Source organism: Phalangium opilio, unplaced genomic scaffold (assembly GCF_054372755.1).
Source record: "Phalangium opilio isolate 3A_F unplaced genomic scaffold, DU_Popi_V2 ptg000505l_1, whole genome shotgun sequence".
In the NCBI taxonomy this organism is placed as follows: Eukaryota; Metazoa; Arthropoda; class Arachnida; order Opiliones; family Phalangiidae; genus Phalangium; species Phalangium opilio.
The window spans coordinates 1121718-1140669 of NW_028324239.1; the positions used below are offsets into that span (position 1 = coordinate 1121718).

At 47.6% G+C, this 18952-nt stretch overlaps 8 non-coding genes across 8 annotated transcripts; all 8 read right to left on the reverse strand.

The window, feature by feature from the left end:
• Window positions 1-1266: 1266 nt before the first annotated feature.
• Window positions 1267-1339, reverse strand: TRNAN-AUU (transfer RNA asparagine (anticodon AUU)). Its single transcript has one exon. It is a non-coding gene; the product is annotated as a tRNA-Asn (tRNA).
• Window positions 1340-2890: 1551 nt separating this feature from the next.
• TRNAN-AUU (transfer RNA asparagine (anticodon AUU)) lies at window positions 2891-2963 on the reverse strand. Its single transcript has one exon. It is a non-coding gene; the product is annotated as a tRNA-Asn (tRNA).
• Window positions 2964-5249: 2286 nt separating this feature from the next.
• TRNAN-AUU (transfer RNA asparagine (anticodon AUU)) lies at window positions 5250-5322 on the reverse strand. The gene has a single exon. It is a non-coding gene; the product is annotated as a tRNA-Asn (tRNA).
• A 1551-nt stretch (window positions 5323-6873) lies between these two features.
• Window positions 6874-6946, reverse strand: TRNAN-AUU (transfer RNA asparagine (anticodon AUU)). Its single transcript has one exon. It is a non-coding gene; the product is annotated as a tRNA-Asn (tRNA).
• Window positions 6947-12774: 5828 nt separating this feature from the next.
• On the reverse strand, window positions 12775-12847 carry TRNAS-GCU (transfer RNA serine (anticodon GCU)). Its single transcript has one exon. It is a non-coding gene; the product is annotated as a tRNA-Ser (tRNA).
• A 963-nt stretch (window positions 12848-13810) lies between these two features.
• TRNAS-GCU (transfer RNA serine (anticodon GCU)) lies at window positions 13811-13883 on the reverse strand. The gene has a single exon. It is a non-coding gene; the product is annotated as a tRNA-Ser (tRNA).
• Window positions 13884-14846: 963 nt separating this feature from the next.
• On the reverse strand, window positions 14847-14919 carry TRNAS-GCU (transfer RNA serine (anticodon GCU)). Its single transcript has one exon. It is a non-coding gene; the product is annotated as a tRNA-Ser (tRNA).
• Window positions 14920-15882: 963 nt separating this feature from the next.
• Window positions 15883-15955, reverse strand: TRNAS-GCU (transfer RNA serine (anticodon GCU)). The gene has a single exon. It is a non-coding gene; the product is annotated as a tRNA-Ser (tRNA).
• Between the last annotated feature and the right edge of the window lie 2997 nt (window positions 15956-18952).

The following is an 18952-nucleotide window of genomic DNA, read 5'->3' on the forward strand; positions in this document are numbered from 1 at the left end:
CACGGAAGCCCAAAAATTAAATGTTCGTCAGGTATTGTGGAAAAACTCTGACTTTTTACGTTACATTTGAGATCCCATAACACCGCTTCCGGGTGGGCTCGAACCACCAACCTTTCGGTTAACAGCTGAACGCGCTAACCATTGAGCCACGGAAGCTCAGAAACTGAATGGTTGTCAGGTATTGTGGAAAAGTTATGACTTTTCACGCTACATCTGAGACCCCACAACACCTCTCCCGGGTGGGCTCGAGCCACAAACCTTTCGGTTAACAGCTGAACGCGCTAACCATTGCGCCACGGAAGCCCAAAAATTAAATGTTCGTCAGGTATTGTGGAAAAACTGTGACTTTTTACGTTACATTTGAGATCCCATAACACCGTTCCCGGGTGGGCTCGAACCACCAACCTATTGGTTAACAGCCGAACGCGCTAACCATTGCGCCACGGAAGCTCAGAAATTGAATGGTTGTCAGGTATTGTGGAAAAGTTATGACTTTTCACGCTACATCAGAGACCCCACAACACCTCTCCCGGGTGGGCTCGAGCCACCAACCTTTCGGTTAACAGCTGAACGCGCTAACCATTGCGCCACGGAAGCCCAAAAATTAAATGTTCGTCAGGTATTGTGGAAAAACTGTGACTTTTTACGTTACATTTGAGATCCCATAACACCGCTCCCGGGTGGGCTCGAACCACCAACCTATTGGTTAACAGCCGAACGCGCTAACCATTGAGCCACGGAAGCTCAGAAATTGAATGGTTGTCAGGTATTGTGGAAAAGTTATGACTTTTCACGCTACATCAGAGACCCCACAACACCTCTCCCGGGTGGGCTCGAACCACCAACTTTTCGGTTAACAGCTGAACGCGCTGCGCGCTAACCATTGCACCACGGAAGCCCAAAAATTAAATGTTCGTCAGGTATTGTGGAAAAACTCTGACTTTTTACGTTACATTTGAGATCCCATAACACCGCTCCCGGGTGGGCTCGAACCACCAACCTATTGGATAACAGCCGAACGCGCTAACCATTGAGCCACGGAAGCTTAGAAATTGAATGGTTTTCAGGTATTGTGGAAAAACTCTGACTTTTTACGTTACACTTGAGATCCCATAACACCGCTTCCGGGTGGGCTCGAACAACCAACCTTTCGGTTAACAGCTGAATACGCTAACCATTGCGCCACGGAAGCCCAAAAATTAAATGTTCGTTAGGTATTGTGGAAAAACTCAGACTTTTTACGTTACATTTGAGATCCCATAACACCGCTCCCGGGTGGGCTCGAACCACCAACCTATTGGTTAATAGCCGAACGCGTTAACCATTGAGCCACGGAAGCTCAGGAATTGAATGGTTGTCAGGTATTGTGGAAAAACTCTGACTTTTTACGTTACATTTGAGATCCCATAACACCGCTTCCGGGTGGGCTCGAACCACCAACCTTTCGGTTAACAGCTGAACGCGCTAACCATTGAGCCACGGAAGCTCAGAAACTGAATGGTTGTCAGGTATTGTGGAAAAGTTATGACTTTTCACGCTACATCTGAGACCCCACAACACCTCTCCCGGGTGGGCTCGAGCCACCAACTTTTCGGTTAACAGCTGAACGCGCTGCGCGCTAACCATTGCGCCACGGAAGCCCAAAAATTAAATGTTCGTCAGGTATTGTGGAAAAACTCTAACTTTTTACGTTACATTTGAGATCCCATAACACCGCTCCCGGGTGGGCTCGAACCACCAACCTATTGGATAACAGCCGAAAGCGCTAACCATTGAGCCACGGAAGCTCAGAAATTGAATGGTTTTCATTTATTGTGGAAAAACTCTGACTTTTTACGTTACACTTGAGATCCCATAACACCGCTTCCGGGTGTGCTCGAACAACCAACCTTTCGGTTAACAGCTGAATACGCTAACCATTGCGCCACGGAAGCCCAAAAATTAAATGTTCGTCAGGTATTGTGGAAAAACTCTGACTTTTTAGGTTACATTTGAGATCCCATAACACCGCTTTCGGGTGTGCTCGAACCACCAACCTATTGGTTAACAGCCTAACGCGCTAACCATTGAGCCGCGGAAGCTCAGAAACTGAATGGTTGTCAGGTATTGTGGAAAAGTTATGACTTTTCACGCTACATCTGAGACCCCACAACACCTCTCCCGGGTGGGCTCGAACCACCAACCTTTCGATTAACAGCTGAACGCGCTAACCATTGCGCCACGGAAGCCCAAAAATTAAATGTTCGTCAGGTATTGTGGAAAAACTCTGACTTTTTACGTTACATTTGAGATCCCATAACACCGCTCCCGGGTGGGCTCGAACCACCAACCTATTGGATAACAGCCGAACGCGCTAACCATTGAGCCACGGAAGCTCAGAAATTGAATGGTTTTCATTTATTGTGGAAAAACTCTGACTTTTTACGTTACACTTGAGATCCCATAACACCGCTTCCGGGTGTGCTCGAACAACCAACCTTTCGGTTAACAGCTGAATACGCTAACCATTGCGCCACGGAAGCCCAAAAATTAAATGTTCGTCAGGTATTGTGGAAAAACTCTGACTTTTTAGGTTACATTTGAGATCCCATAACACCGCTTTCGGGTGTGCTCGAACCACCAACCTATTGGTTAACAGCCTAACGCGCTAACCATTGAGCCGCGGAAGCTCAGAAACTGAATGGTTGTCAGGTATTGTGGAAAAGTTATGACTTTTCACGCTACATCTGAGACCCCACAACACCTCTCCCGGGTGGGCTCGAACCACCAACCTTTCGATTAAAAGCTGAACGCGCTAACCATTGCGCCACGGAAGCCCAAAAATTAAATGTTCGTCAGGTATTGTGGAAAAACTCTGACTTTTTACGTTACATTTGAGATCCCATAACACCGCTCCCGGGTGGGCTCGAACCACCAACCTATTGGTTAATAGCCGAACGCGTTAACCATTGAGCCACGGAAGCTCAGGAATTGAATGGTTGTCAGGTATTGTGGAAAAACTCTGACTTTTTACGTTACATTTGAGATCCCATAACACCGCTTCCGGGTGGGCTCGAACCACCAACCTTTCGGTTAACAGCTGAACGCGCTAACCATTGAGCCACGGAAGCTCAGAAACTGAATGGTTGTCAGGTATTGTGGAAAAGTTATGACTTTTCACGCTACATCTGAGACCCCACAACACCTCTCCCGGGTGGGCTCGAGCCAACAACCTTTCGGTTAACAGCTGAACGCGCTAACCATTGCGCCACGGAAGCCCAAAAATTAAATGTTCGTCAGGTATTGTGGAAAAACTGTGACTTTTTACGTTACATTTGAGATCCCATAACACCGCTCCCGGGTGGGCTCGAACCACCAACCTTTCGGTTAACAGCTGAACGCGCTAACCATTGCGCCACGGAAGCCCAAAAATTAAATGTTCGTCAGGTATTGTGGAAAAACTCTGACTTTTTACGTTACATTTGAGATCCCATAACACCGCTCCCGGGTGGGCTCGAATCACCAACCTATTGGTTAACAGCCTAAAGCGCTAACCATTGAGCCACGGAAGCTCAGAAATTCAATGGTTGTCAGGTATTGTTGAAAAGTTATGACTTTTCACGCTACATCTGAGACCCCACAACACCTCTCCCGAGTGGGCTCGAACCACCAACCTATTGGTTAACAGCCTAACGCGCTAACCATTGAGCCACGGAAGCTCAGAAATTGAATGGTTGTCAGGTATTGTGGAAAAGTTATGACTTTTCACGCTACATCTGAGACCCCACAACACCTCTCCCTTGTGGGCTCGAACCACCAACCTTTTGGTTAACAGCTGAACGCGCTAAAAAATATGCCACGGAAGCCCAAAAATTAAATGTTCGTCAGGTATTGTGGAAAAACTCTGACTTTTTACGTTACATTTGAGATCCCATAACACCGCTCCCGGGTGGGCTCGAACCACCAACCTTTCGTTTAACAGCTGAACGCGCTAACCATAGCGCCACGGAAGCCCAAAAATTAAATGTTCGTCAGGTATTGTGGAAAAACTCTGACTTTTTACGTTACATTTGAGATCCCATAACACCGCTTCCGGGTGGGCTCGAACCACCAACCTTTCGGTTAACAGCTGAACGCGCTAACCATTGAGCCACGGAAGCTCAGAAACTGAATGGTTGTCAGGTATTGTGGAAAAGTTATGACTTTTCACGCTACATCTGAGACCCCACAACACCTCTCCCGGGTGGGCTCGAGCCACAAACCTTTCGGTTAACAGCTGAACGCGCTAACCATTGCGCCACGGAAGCCCAAAAATTAAATGTTCGTCAGGTATTGTGGAAAAACTGTGACTTTTTACGTTACATTTGAGATCCCATAACACCGTTCCCGGGTGGGCTCGAACCACCAACCTATTGGTTAACAGCCGAACGCGCTAACCATTGCGCCACGGAAGCTCAGAAATTGAATGGTTGTCAGGTATTGTGGAAAAGTTATGACTTTTCACGCTACATCAGAGACCCCACAACACCTCTCCCGGGTGGGCTCGAGCCACCAACCTTTCGGTTAACAGCTGAACGCGCTAACCATTGCGCCACGGAAGCCCAAAAATTAAATGTTCGTCAGGTATTGTGGAAAAACTGTGACTTTTTACGTTACATTTGAGATCCCATAACACCGCTCCCGGGTGGGCTCGAACCACCAACCTATTGGTTAACAGCCGAACGCGCTAACCATTGAGCCACGGAAGCTCAGAAATTGAATGGTTGTCAGGTATTGTGGAAAAGTTATGACTTTTCACGCTACATCAGAGACCCCACAACACCTCTCCCGGGTGGGCTCGAACCACCAACTTTTCGGTTAACAGCTGAACGCGCTGCGCGCTAACCATTGCGCCACGGAAGCCCAAAAATTAAATGTTCGTCAGGTATTGTGGAAAAACTCTGACTTTTTACGTTACATTTGAGATCCCATAACACCGCTCCCGTTTGGGCTCGAACCACCAACCTATTGGATAACAGCCGAACGCGCTAACCATTGAGCCACGGAAGCTTAGAAATTGAATGGTTTTCAGGTATTGTGGAAAAACTCTGACTTTTTACGTTACACTTGAGATCCCATAACACCGCTTCCGGGTGGGCTCGAACAACCAACCTTTCGGTTAACAGCTGAATACGCTAACCATTGCGCCACGGAAGCCCAAAAATTAAATGTTCGTTAGGTATTGTGGAAAAACTCAGACTTTTTACGTTACATTTGAGATCCCATAACACCGCTCCCGGGTGGGCTCGAACCACCAACCTATTGGTTAATAGCCGAACGCGTTAACCATTGAGCCACGGAAGCTCAGGAATTGAATGGTTGTCAGGTATTGTGGAAAAACTCTGACTTTTTACGTTACATTTGAGATCCCATAACACCGCTTCCGGGTGGGCTCGAACCACCAACCTTTCGGTTAACAGCTGAACGCGCTAACCATTGAGCCACGGAAGCTCAGAAACTGAATGGTTGTCAGGTATTGTGGAAAAGTTATGACTTTTCACGCTACATCTGAGACCCCACAACACCTCTCCCGGGTGGGCTCGAGCCACCAACTTTTCGGTTAACAGCTGAACGCGCTGCGCGCTAACCATTGCGCCACGGAAGCCCAAAAATTAAATGTTCGTCAGGTATTGTGGAAAAACTCTAACTTTTTACGTTACATTTGAGATCCCATAACACCGCTCCCGGGTGGGCTCGAACCACCAACCTATTGGATAACAGCCGAAAGCGCTAACCATTGAGCCACGGAAGCTCAGAAATTGAATGGTTTTCATTTATTGTGGAAAAACTCTGACTTTTTACGTTACACTTGAGATCCCATAACACCGCTTCCGGGTGTGCTCGAACAACCAACCTTTCGGTTAACAGCTGAATACGCTAACCATTGCGCCACGGAAGCCCAAAAATTAAATGTTCGTCAGGTATTGTGGAAAAACTCTGACTTTTTAGGTTACATTTGAGATCCCATAACACCGCTTTCGGGTGTGCTCGAACCACCAACCTATTGGTTAACAGCCTAACGCGCTAACCATTGAGCCGCGGAAGCTCAGAAACTGAATGGTTGTCAGGTATTGTGGAAAAGTTATGACTTTTCACGCTACATCTGAGACCCCACAACACCTCTCCCGGGTGGGCTCGAACCACCAACCTTTCGATTAACAGCTGAACGCGCTAACCATTGCGCCACGGAAGCCCAAAAATTAAATGTTCGTCAGGTATTGTGGAAAAACTCTGACTTTTTACGTTACATTTGAGATCCCATAACACCGCTCCCGGGTGGGCTCGAACCACCAACCTATTGGATAACAGCCGAACGCGCTAACCATTGAGCCACGGAAGCTCAGAAATTGAATGGTTTTCATTTATTGTGGAAAAACTCTGACTTTTTACGTTACACTTGAGATCCCATAACACCGCTTCCGGGTGTGCTCGAACAACCAACCTTTCGGTTAACAGCTGAATACGCTAACCATTGCGCCACGGAAGCCCAAAAATTAAATGTTCGTCAGGTATTGTGGAAAAACTCTGACTTTTTAGGTTACATTTGAGATCCCATAACACCGCTTTCGGGTGTGCTCGAACCACCAACCTATTGGTTAACAGCCTAACGCGCTAACCATTGAGCCGCGGAAGCTCAGAAACTGAATGGTTGTCAGGTATTGTGGAAAAGTTATGACTTTTCACGCTACATCTGAGACCCCACAACACCTCTCCCGGGTGGGCTCGAACCACCAACCTTTCGATTAACAGCTGAACGCGCTAACCATTGCGCCACGGAAGCCCAAAAATTAAATGTTCGTCAGGTATTGTGGAAAAACTCTGACTTTTTACGTTACATTTGAGATCCCATAACACCGCTCCCGGGTGGGCTCGAACCACCAACCTATTGGTTAATAGCCGAACGCGTTAACCATTGAGCCACGGAAGCTCAGGAATTGAATGGTTGTCAGGTATTGTGGAAAAACTCTGACTTTTTACGTTACATTTGAGATCCCATAACACCGCTTCCGGGTGGGCTCGAACCACCAACCTTTCGGTTAACAGCTGAACGCGCTAACCATTGAGCCACGGAAGCTCAGAAACTGAATGGTTGTCAGGTATTGTGGAAAAGTTATGACTTTTCACGCTACATCTGAGACCCCACAACACCTCTCCCGGGTGGGCTCGAGCCAACAACCTTTCGGTTAACAGCTGAACGCGCTAACCATTGCGCCACGGAAGCCCAAAAATTAAATGTTCGTCAGGTATTGTGGAAAAACTGTGACTTTTTACGTTACATTTGAGATCCCATAACACCGCTCCCGGGTGGGCTCGAACCACCAACCTTTCGGTTAACAGCTGAACGCGCTAACCATTGCGCCACGGAAGCCCAAAAATTAAATGTTCGTCAGGTATTGTGGAAAAACTCTGACTTTTTACGTTACATTTGAGATCCCATAACACCGCTCCCGGGTGGGCTCGAATCACCAACCTATTGGTTAACAGCCTAAAGCGCTAACCATTGAGCCACGGAAGCTCAGAAATTCAATGGTTGTCAGGTATTGTTGAAAAGTTATGACTTTTCACGCTACATCTGAGACCCCACAACACCTCTCCCGAGTGGGCTCGAACCACCAACCTATTGGTTAACAGCCTAACGCGCTAACCATTGAGCCACGGAAGCTCAGAAATTGAATGGTTGTCAGGTATTGTGGAAAAGTTATGACTTTTCACGCTACATCTGAGACCCCACAACACCTCTCCCTTGTGGGCTCGAACCACCAACCTTTTGGTTAACAGCTGAACGCGCTAAAAAATATGCCACGGAAGCCCAAAAATTAAATGTTCGTCAGGTATTGTGGAAAAACTCTGACTTTTTACGTTACATTTGAGATCCCATAACACCGCTCCCGGGTGGGCTCGAACCACCAACCTTTCGTTTAACAGCTGAACGCGCTAACCATAGCGCCACGGAAGCCCAAAAATTGAATGTTCGTCAGGTATTGTGGAAAAACTCTGACTTTTTACGTTACATTTGAGATCCCATAACACCGCTTTCGGGTGTGCTCGAACCACCAACCTATTGGTTAACAGCCTAACGCGCTAACCATTGAGCCACGGAAGCTCAGAAATTAAATGGTTGTCATTTATTGTGGAAAAGTTATGACTTTTCACGCTACATCAGAGACCCCACAACACCTCTCCCGGGTGGGCTCGAACCATCAACTTTTCGGTTAACAGCTGAACGCGCTGCGCGCTCACCATTGCGCCACGGAAGCCCAAAAATTAAATGTTCGTCAGGTATTGTGGAAAAACTCTGACTTTTTACGTTACATTTGAGATCCCATAACACCGCTTCCGGGTGGGCTCGAACCACCAACCTTTCGGTTAACAGCTGAACGCGCTAACCATTGAGCCACGGAAGCTCAGAAACTGAATGGTTGTCAGGTATTGTGGAAAAGTTATGACTTTTCACGCTACATCTGAGACCCCACAACACCTCTCCCGGGTGGGCTCGAGCCACAAACCTTTCGGTTAACAGCTGAACGCGCTAACCATTGCGCCACGGAAGCCCAAAAATTAAATGTTCGTCAGGTATTGTGGAAAAACTGTGACTTTTTACGTTACATTTGAGATCCCATAACACCGTTCCCGGGTGGGCTCGAACCACCAACCTATTGGTTAACAGCCGAACGCGCTAACCATTGAGCCACGGAAGCTCAGAAATTAAATGGTTGTCAGGTATTGTGGAAAAGTTATGACTTTTCACGCTACATCAGAGACCCCACAACACCTCTCCTGGGTGGGCTCGAACCACCAACTTTTCGGTTAACAGCTGAACGCGCTGCGCGCTAACCATTGCGCCACGGAAGCCCAAAAATTAAATGTTCGTCAGGTATTGTGGAAAAACTCTGACTTTTTACGTTACATTTGAGATCCCATAACACCGCTCCCGGGTGGGCTCGAACCACCAACCTATTGGATAACAGCCGAACGCGCTAACCATTGAGCCACGGAAGCTCAGAAATTGAATGGTTTTCATTTATTGTGGAAAAACTCTGACTTTTTACGTTACACTTGAGATCCCATAACACCGCTTCCGGGTGGGCTCGATCAACCAACCTTTCGGTTAACAGCTGAATACGCTAACCATTGCGCCACGGAAGCCCAAAAATTAAATGTTCGTCAGGTATTGTGGAAAAACTGTGACTTTTTAGGTTACATTTGAGATCCCATAACACCGCTCCCGGGTGGGCTCGAACCACCAACCTTTCGGTTAACAGCTGAACGCGCTAACCATTGCGCCACGGAAGCCCAAAAATTAAATGTTCGTCAGGTATTGTGGAAAAACTCTGACTTTTTACGTTACATTTGAGATCCCATAACACCGCTCCCGGGTGGGCTCGAATCACCAACCTATTGGTTAACAGCCTAAAGCGCTAACCATTGAGCCACGGAAGCTCAGAAATTCAATGGTTGTCAGGTATTGTTGAAAAGTTATGACTTTTCACGCTACATCTGAGACCCCACAACACCTCTCCCGAGTGGGCTCGAACCACCAACCTATTGGTTAACAGCCTAACGCGCTAACCATTGAGCCACGGAAGCTCAGAAATTGAATGGTTGTCAGGTATTGTGGAAAAGTTATGACTTTTCACGCTACATCTGAGACCCCACAACACCTCTCCCTTGTGGGCTCGAACCACCAACCTTTTGGTTAACAGCTGAACGCGCTAAAAAATATGCCACGGAAGCCCAAAAATTAAATGTTCGTCAGGTATTGTGGAAAAACTCTGACTTTTTACGTTACATTTGAGATCCCATAACACCGCTCCCGGGTGGGCTCGAACCACCAACCTTTCGTTTAACAGCTGAACGCGCTAACCATTGAGCCACGGAAGCTCAGAAACTGAATGGTTGTCAGGTATTGTGGAAAAGTTATGACTTTTCACGCTACATCTGAGACCCCACAACACCTCTCCCGGGTGGGCTCGAGCCACCAACCTTTCGGTTAACAGCTGAACGCGCTAACCATTGCGCCACGGAAGCCCAAAAATTAAATGTTCGTCAGGTATTGTGGAAAAACTGTGACTTTTTACGTTACATTTGAGATCCCATAACACCGCTCCCGGGTGGGCTCGAACCACCAACCTTTCGGTTAACAGCTGAACGCGCTAACCATTGCGCCACGGAAGCCCAAAAATTAAATGTTCGTCAGGTATTGTGGAAAAACTCTGACTTTTTACGTTACATTTGAGATCCCATAACACCGCTCCCGGGTGGGCTCGAATCACCAACCTATTGGTTAACAGCCTAAAGCGCTAACCATTGAGCCACGGAAGCTCAGAAATTCAATGGTTGTCAGGTATTGTTGAAAAGTTATGACTTTTCACGCTACATCTGAGACCCCACAACACCTCTCCCGAGTGGGCTCGAACCACCAACCTTTTGGTTAACAGCTGAACGCGCTAAAAAATATGCCACGGAAGCCCAAAAATTAAATGTTCGTCAGGTATTGTGGAAAAACTCTGACTTTTTACGTTACATTTGAGATCCCATAACACCGCTCCCGGGTGGGCTCGAACCACCAACCTTTCGTTTAACAGCTGAACGCGCTAACCATAGCGCCACGGAAGCCCAAAAATTGAATGTTCGTCAGGTATTGTGGAAAAACTCTGACTTTTTACGTTACATTTGAGATCCCATAACACCGCTTTCGGGTGTGCTCGAACCACCAACCTATTGGTTAACAGCCTAACGCGCTAACCATTGAGCCACGGAAGCTCAGAAATTAAATGGTTGTCATTTATTGTGGAAAAGTTATGACTTTTCACGCTACATCAGAGACCCCACAACACCTCTCCCGGGTGGGCTCGAACCATCAACTTTTCGGTTAACAGCTGAACGCGCTGCGCGCTCACCATTGCGCCACGGAAGCCCAAAAATTAAATGTTCGTCAGGTATTGTGGAAAAACTCTGACTTTCTACGTTACATTTGAGATCCCATAACACCGCTCCCGGGTGAGCTCGAACCACCAACCTTTCGGTTAACAGCTGAACGCGCTAACCATTGCGCCACGGAAGCCCAAAAATTAAATGTTCGTCAGGTATTGTGGAAAAACTCTGACTTTTTACGTTACATTTGAGATCCCATAACACCGCTCCCGGGTGGGCTCGAATCACCAACCTATTGGTTAACAGCCTAAAGCGCCAACCATTGAGCCACGGAAGCTCAGAAATTCAATGGTTGTCAGGTATTGTTGAAAAGTTATGACTTTTCACGCTACATCTGAGACCCCACAACACCTCTCCCGAGTGGGCTCGAACCACCAACCTATTGGTTAACAGCCTAACGCGCTAACCATTGAGCCACGGAAGCTCAGAAATTGAATGGTTGTCAGGTATTGTGGAAAAGTTATGACTTTTCACGCTACATCTGAGACCCCACAACACCTCTCCCGGGTGGGCTCGAACCACCAACCTTTTGGTTAACAGCTGAACGCGCTAAAAAATATGCCACGGAAGCCCAAAAATTAAATGTTCGTCAGGTATTGTGGAAAAACTCTGACTTTTTACGTTACATTTGAGATCCCACAACACACTTCCCGGGTGGGCTCGAACCACCAACCTTTCGGTTAACAGCTGAACGCGCTAACCATTGCGCCACGGAAGCCCAAAAATTAAATGTTCGTCAGGTATTGTGGAAAAACTCTGACTTTTTACGTTACATTTGAGATCCCATAACACCGCTTTCGGGTGTGCTCGAACCACCAACCTATTGGTTAACAGCCTAACGCGCTAACCATTGAGCCGCGGAAGCTCAGAAACTGAATGGTTGTCAGGTATTGTGGAAAAGTTATGACTTTTCACGCTACATCTGAGACCCCACAACACCTCTCCCGGGTGGGCTCGAACCACCAACCTTTCGGTTAACAGCTGAACGCGCTAACCATTGCGCCACGGAAGCCCAAAAATTAAATGTTCGTCAGGTATTGTGGAAAAACTCTGACTTTTTACGTTACATTTGAGATCCCATAACACCGCTTCCGGGTGGGCTCGAACCACCAACCTTTCGGTTAACAGCTGAACGCGCTAACCATTGAGCCACGGAAGCTCAGAAACTGAATGGTTGTCAGGTATTGTGGAAAAGTTATGACTTTTCACGCTACATCTGAGACCCCACAACACCTCTCCCGGGTGGGCTCGAGCCACCAACCTTTCGGTTAACAGCTGAACGCGCTAAACATTGCGCCACGGAAGCCCAAAAATTAAATGTTCGTCTGGTATTGTGGAAAAACTCTGACTTTTTACGTTACATTTGAGATCCCATAACACCGCTCCCGGGTGGGCTCGAACCACCAACCTTTCGGTTAACAGCTGAACGCGCTAACCATAGCGCCACGGAAGCCCAAAAATTAAATGTTCGTCAGGTATTGTGGAAAAACTCTGACTTTTTACGTTACATTTGAGATCCCATAACACCACTTTCGGGTGTGCTCGAACCACCAACCTATTGGTTAAGAGCCTAACGCGCTAACCATTGAGCCGCGGAAGCTCAGAAACTGAATGGTTGTCAGGTATTGTGGAAAAGTTATGACTTTTCACGCTACATTTGAGACCCCACAACACCTCTCCCGGGTGGGCTCGAACCACCAACCTTTCGGTTAACAGCTGAACGCGCTAACCATTGCGCCACGGAAGCCCAAAAATTAAATGTTCGTCAGGTATTGTGGAAAAACTCTGACTTTTTACGTTACATTTGAGATCCCATAACACCGCTTCCGGGTGGGCTCGAACCACCAACCTTTCGGTTAGCAGCTGAACGCGCTAACCATTGAGCCACGGAAGCTCAGAAACTGAATGGTTGTCAGGTATTGTGGAAAAGTTATGACTTTTCACGCTACATCTGAGACCCCACAACACCTCTCCCGGGTGGGCTCGAGCCACCAACCTTTCGGTTAACAGCTGAACGCGCTAACCATTGCGCCACGGAAGCCCAAAAATTAAATGTTCGTCAGGTATTGTGGAAAAACTCTGACTTTTTACGTTACATTTGAGATCCCATAACACCGCTCCCGGGTGGGCTTGAACCACCAACCTATTGGTTAACAGCCGAACGCGCTAACCATTGAGCCACGGAAGCTCAGCAATTAAATGGTTGTCAGGTATTGTGGAAAAGTTATGACTTTTCACGCTACATCAGAGACCCCACAACACCTCTCCCGGGTGGGCTCGAACCACCAACTTTTCGGTTAACAGCTGAACGCGCTGCGCGCTAACCATTGCGCCACGGAAGCCCAAAAATTAAATGTTCGTCAGGTATTGTGGAAAAACTCTGACTTTCTACGTTACATTTGAGATCCCATAACACCGCTCCCGGGTGGGCTCGAACCACCAACCTTTCGGTTAACAGCTGAACGCGCTAACCATAGCGCCACGGAAGCCCAAAAATTAAATGTTCGTCAGGTATTGTGGAAAAACTCTGACTTTTTACGTTACATTTGAGATCCCATAACACCGCTTTCGGGTGTGCTCGAACCACCAACCTATTGGTTAAGAGCCTAACGCGCTAACCATTGAGCCGCGGAAGCTCAGAAACTGAATGGTTGTCAGGTATTGTGGAAAAGTTATGACTTTTCACGCTACATTTGAGACCCCACAACACCTCTCCCGGGTGGGCTCGAACCACCAACCTTTCGGTTAACAGCTGAACGCGCTACCCATTGCGCCACGGAAGCCCAAAAATTAAATGTTCGTCAGGTATTGTGGAAAAACTCTGACTTTTTACGTTACATTTGAGATCCCATAACACCGCTTCCGGGTGGGCTCGAACCACCAACCTTTCGGTTAGCAGCTGAACGCGCTAAACATTGAGCCACGGAAGCTCAGAAACTGAATGGTTGTCAGGTATTGTGGAAAAGTTATGACTTTTCACGCTACATCTGAGACCCCTCAACACCTCTCCCGGGTGGGCTCGAGCCACCAACCTTTCGGTTAACAGCTGAACGCGCTAACCATTGCGCCACGGAAGCCCAAAAATTAAATGTTCGTCAGGTATAGTGGAAAAACTCTGACTTTTTACGTTACATTTGAGATCCCATAACACCGCTCCAGGGTGGGCTTGAACCACCAACCTATTGGTTAACAGCCGAACGCGCTAACCATTGAGCCACGGAAGCTCAGCAATTAAATGGTTGTCAGGTATTGTGGAAAAGTTATGACTTTTCACGCTACATCAGAGACCCCACAACACCTCTCCCGGGTGGGCTCGAACCACCAACTTTTCGGTTAACAGCTGAACGCGCTGCGCGCTAACCATTGCGCCACGGAAGCCCAAAAATTAAATGTTCGTCAGGTATTGTGGAAAAACTCTGACTTTCTACGTTACATTTGAGATCCCATAACACCGCTCCCGGGTGGGCTCGAACCACCAACCTTTCGGTTAACAGCTGAACGCGCTAACCATAGCGCCACGGAAGCCCAAAAATTAAATGTTCGTCAGGTATTGTGGAAAAACTCTGACTTTTTACGTTACATTTGAGATCCCATAACACCGCTTTCGGGTGTGCTCGAACCACCAACCTATTGGTTAAGAGCCTAACGCGCTAACCATTGAGCCGCGGAAGCTCAGAAACTGAATGGTTGTCAGGTATTGTGGAAAAGTTATGACTTTTCACGCTACATTTGAGACCCCACAACACCTCTCCCGGGTGGGCTCGAACCACCAACCTTTCGGTTAACAGCTGAACGCGCTACCCATTGCGCCACGGAAGCCCAAAAATTAAATGTTCGTCAGGTATTGTGGAAAAACTCTGACTTTTTACGTTACATTTGAGATCCCATAACACCGCTTCCGGGTGGGCTCGAACCACCAACCTTTCGGTTAGCAGCTGAACGCGCTAAACATTGAGCCACGGAAGCTCAGAAACTGAATGGTTGTCAGGTATTGTGGAAAAGTTATGACTTTTCACGCTACATCTGAGACCCCACAACACCTCTCCCGGGTGGGCTCGAGCCACCAACCTTTCGGTTAACAGCTGAACGCGCTAACCATTGCGCCACGGAAGCCCAAAAATTAAATGTTCGTCAGGTATAGTGGAAAAACTCTGACTTTTTACGTTACATTTGAGATCCCATAACACCGCTCCCGGGTGGGCTTGAACCACCAACCTATTGGTTAACAGCCGAACGCGCTAACCATTGAGCCACGGAAGCTCAGCAATTAAATGGTTGTCAGGTATTGTGGAAAAGTTATGACTTTTCACGCTACATCAGAGACCCCACAACACCTCTCCCGGGTGGGCTCGAACCACCAACTTTTCGGTTAACAGCTGAACGCGCTGCGCGCTAACCATTGCGCCACGGAAGCCCAAAAATTAAATGTTCGTCAGGTATTGTGGAAAAACTCTGACTTTCTACGTTACATTTGAGATCCCATAACACCGCTCCCGGGTGGGCTCGAACCACCAACCTTTCGGTTAACAGCTGAACGCGCTAACCATAGCGCCACGGAAGCCCAAAAATTAAATGTTCGTCAGGTATTGTGGAAAAACTCTGACTTTTTACGTTACATTTGAGATCCCATAACACCGCTTTCGGGTGTGCTCGAACCACCAACCTATTGGTTAAGAGCCTAACGCGCTAACCATTGAGCCGCGGAAGCTCAGAAACTGAATGGTTGTCAGGTATTGTGGAAAAGTTATGACTTTTCACGCTACATTTGAGACCCCACAACACCTCTCCCGGGTGGGCTCGAACCACCAACCTTTCGGTTAACAGCTGAACGCGCTACCCATTGCGCCACGGAAGCCCAAAAATTAAATGTTCGTCAGGTATTGTGGAAAAACTCTGACTTTTTACGTTACATTTGAGATCCCATAACACCGCTTCCGGGTGGGCTCGAACCACCAACCTTTCGGTTAGCAGCTGAACGCGCTAAACATTGAGCCACGGAAGCTCAGAAACTGAATGGTTGTCAGGTATTGTGGAAAAGTTATGACTTTTCACGCTACATCTGAGACCCCACAACACCTCTCCCGGGTGGGCTCGAGCCACCAACCTTTCGGTTAACAGCTGAACGCGCTAACCATTGCGCCACGGAAGCCCAAAAATTAAATGTTCGTCAGGTATAGTGGAAAAACTCTGACTTTTTACGTTACATTTGAGATCCCATAACACCGCTCCCGGGTGGGCTTGAACCACCAACCTATTGGTTAACAGCCGAACGCGCTAACCATTGAGCCACGGAAGCTCAGCAGTTAAATGGTTGTCAGGTATTGTGGAAAAGTTATGACTTTTCACGCTACATCAGAGACCCCACAACACCTCTCCCGGGTGGGCTCGAACCACCAACTTTTCGGTTAACAGCTGAACGCGCTGCGCGCTAACCATTGCGCCACGGAAGCCCAAAAATTAAATGTTCGTCAGGTATTGTGGAAAAACTCTGACTTTCTACGTTACATTTGAGATCCCATAACACCGCTCCCGGGTGGGCTCGAACCACCAACCTTTCGGTTAACAGCTGAACGCGCTAACCATTGCGCCACGGAAGCCCAAAAATTAAATGTTCGTCAGGTATTGTGGAAAAACTCTGACTTTTTACGTTACATTTGAGATCCCATAACACCGCTCCCGGGTGGGCTCGAATCACCAACCTATTGGTTAACAGCCTAAAGCGCCAACCATTGAGCCACGGAAGCTCAGAAATTCAATGGTTGTCAGGTTTTGTTGAAAAGTTATGACTTTTCACGCTACATCTGAGACCCCACAACACCTCTCCCGAGTGGGCTCGAACCACCAACCTATTGGTTAACAGCCTAACGCGCTAACCATTGAGCCACGGAAGCTCAGAAATTGAATGGTTGTCAGGTATTGTGGAAAAGTTATGACTTTTCACGCTACATCTGAGACCCCACAACACCTCTCCCGGGTGGGCTCGAACCACCAACCTTTTGGTTAACAGCTGAACGCGCTAAAAAATATGCCACGGAAGCCCAAAAATTAAATGTTCGTCAGGTATTGTGGAAAAACTCTGACTTTTTACGTTACATTTGAGATCCCACAACACCGCTCCCGGGTGGGCTCGAACCACCAACCTTTCGGTTAACAGCTGAACGCGCTAACCATTGCGCCACGGAAGCCCAAAAATTAAATGTTCGTCAGGTATTGTGGAAAAACTCTGACTTTTTACGTTACATTTGAGATCCCATAACACCGCTTTCGGGTGTGCTCGAACCACCAACCTATTGGTTAACAGCCTAACGCGCTAACCATTGAGCCGCGGAAGCTCAGAAACTGAATGGTTGTCAGGTATTGTGGAAAAGTTATGACTTTTCACGCTACATCTGAGACCCCACAACACCTCTCCCGGGTGGGCTCGAACCACCAACCTTTCGGTTAACAGCTGAACGCGCTAACCATTGCGCCACGGAAGCCCAAAAATTAAATGTTCGTCAGGTATTGTGGAAAAACTCTGACTTTTTACGTTACATTTGAGATCCCATAACACCGCTTCCGGGTGGGCTCGAACCACCAACCTTTCGGTTAACAGCTGAACGCGCTAACCATTGAGCCACGGAAGCTCAGAAACTGAATGGTTGTCAGGTATTGTGGAAAAGTTATGACTTTTCACGCTACATCTGAGACCCCACAACACCTCTCCCGGGTGGGCTCGAGCCACCAACCTTTCGGTTAACAGCTGAACGCGCTAACCATTGCGCCACGGAAGCCCAAAAATTAAATGTTCGTCAGGTATTGTGGAAAAGTTATGACTTTGCACGCTACATCTGAGACCCCACAACACCTCTCCCGGGTGGGCTCGAACCACCAACCTTTCGGTTAACAGCTCAACCGGCTAAAAAATATGCCTAGGAAGCCCAAAAATTAAATGTTCGTCAGGAATTGTGGAAAAACTCTGACTTTTTACGTTACATTTGAGACCCCACAACACCGCTCCCGGGTGGGCTCGAACCACCAACCTGTTGGTTAACAGCCGAACGCGCTAACCATTGAGCCACGGAAGCTCAGAAATTAAATGGTTGTCAGGTATTGTGGAAACGTTATGACTTTTCACGCTACATCAGATACCCCACAACACCTCTCCCGGGTGGGCTCGAACCACCAACCTTTCGGTTAACAGCTGAACCGGCTAAAAAATATGCCTAGGAAGCCCAAAAATTAAATGTTCGTCAGGTTTTGTGGAAAAACTCCGACTTTCTACGTTACATTTGAGATCCCATAACACCGCTCCCGGGTGGGCTCGAACCACCAACCTTTCGCTTAACAGCTGAACGCGCTAACCATTGCGCCACGGAAGCCTAAAAATTAAATGTTCGTCAGGTATTGTGGAAAAACTCTGACTTTTTACGTTACATTTGAGACCCCACAACACCGCTCCCGGGTGGGCTCGAACCACCAAACTTTCGGTTAACAGCCGCACGCGCTAACCATTGCGCCACGGAAGCCCAAACAATAACTGGTCGTCAGGTATATTGGAAAAACTTTGGCTTTTTACGTTACATTTGAGAACCCATAACACCGCTCCCGGGTAGGCTCGAACCACCAACCTATTAGATAACAGCCGAACGCGCTAAGCATTGAGCCACGGAAGCCCAAAAATTAAATGTTCGTCAGGTATTGTGGCAAAAATCTGACTTTTTACGTTACATTTGGGCTCCCATAACACCGCTCCCGGGTGGGCTCGAACCACCAACCTATTGGTTAACAGCCGAACGCGCTAACCATTGAGCCACGGAAGCTCAGAAATTAAATGTTTGTCAGGTATTGTGGAAACGTTATGACTTTTCACGCTACATCTGAGACCCCACAACACCTCTCCCGGGTGGGCTCGAACCACCAACTTTTCGGTTAACAGCTGAACGCGCTGCGCGCTAACCATTGCGCCACGGAAGCCCAAAAATTAAATGTTCGTCAGGTATTGTGGAAAAACTCTGAC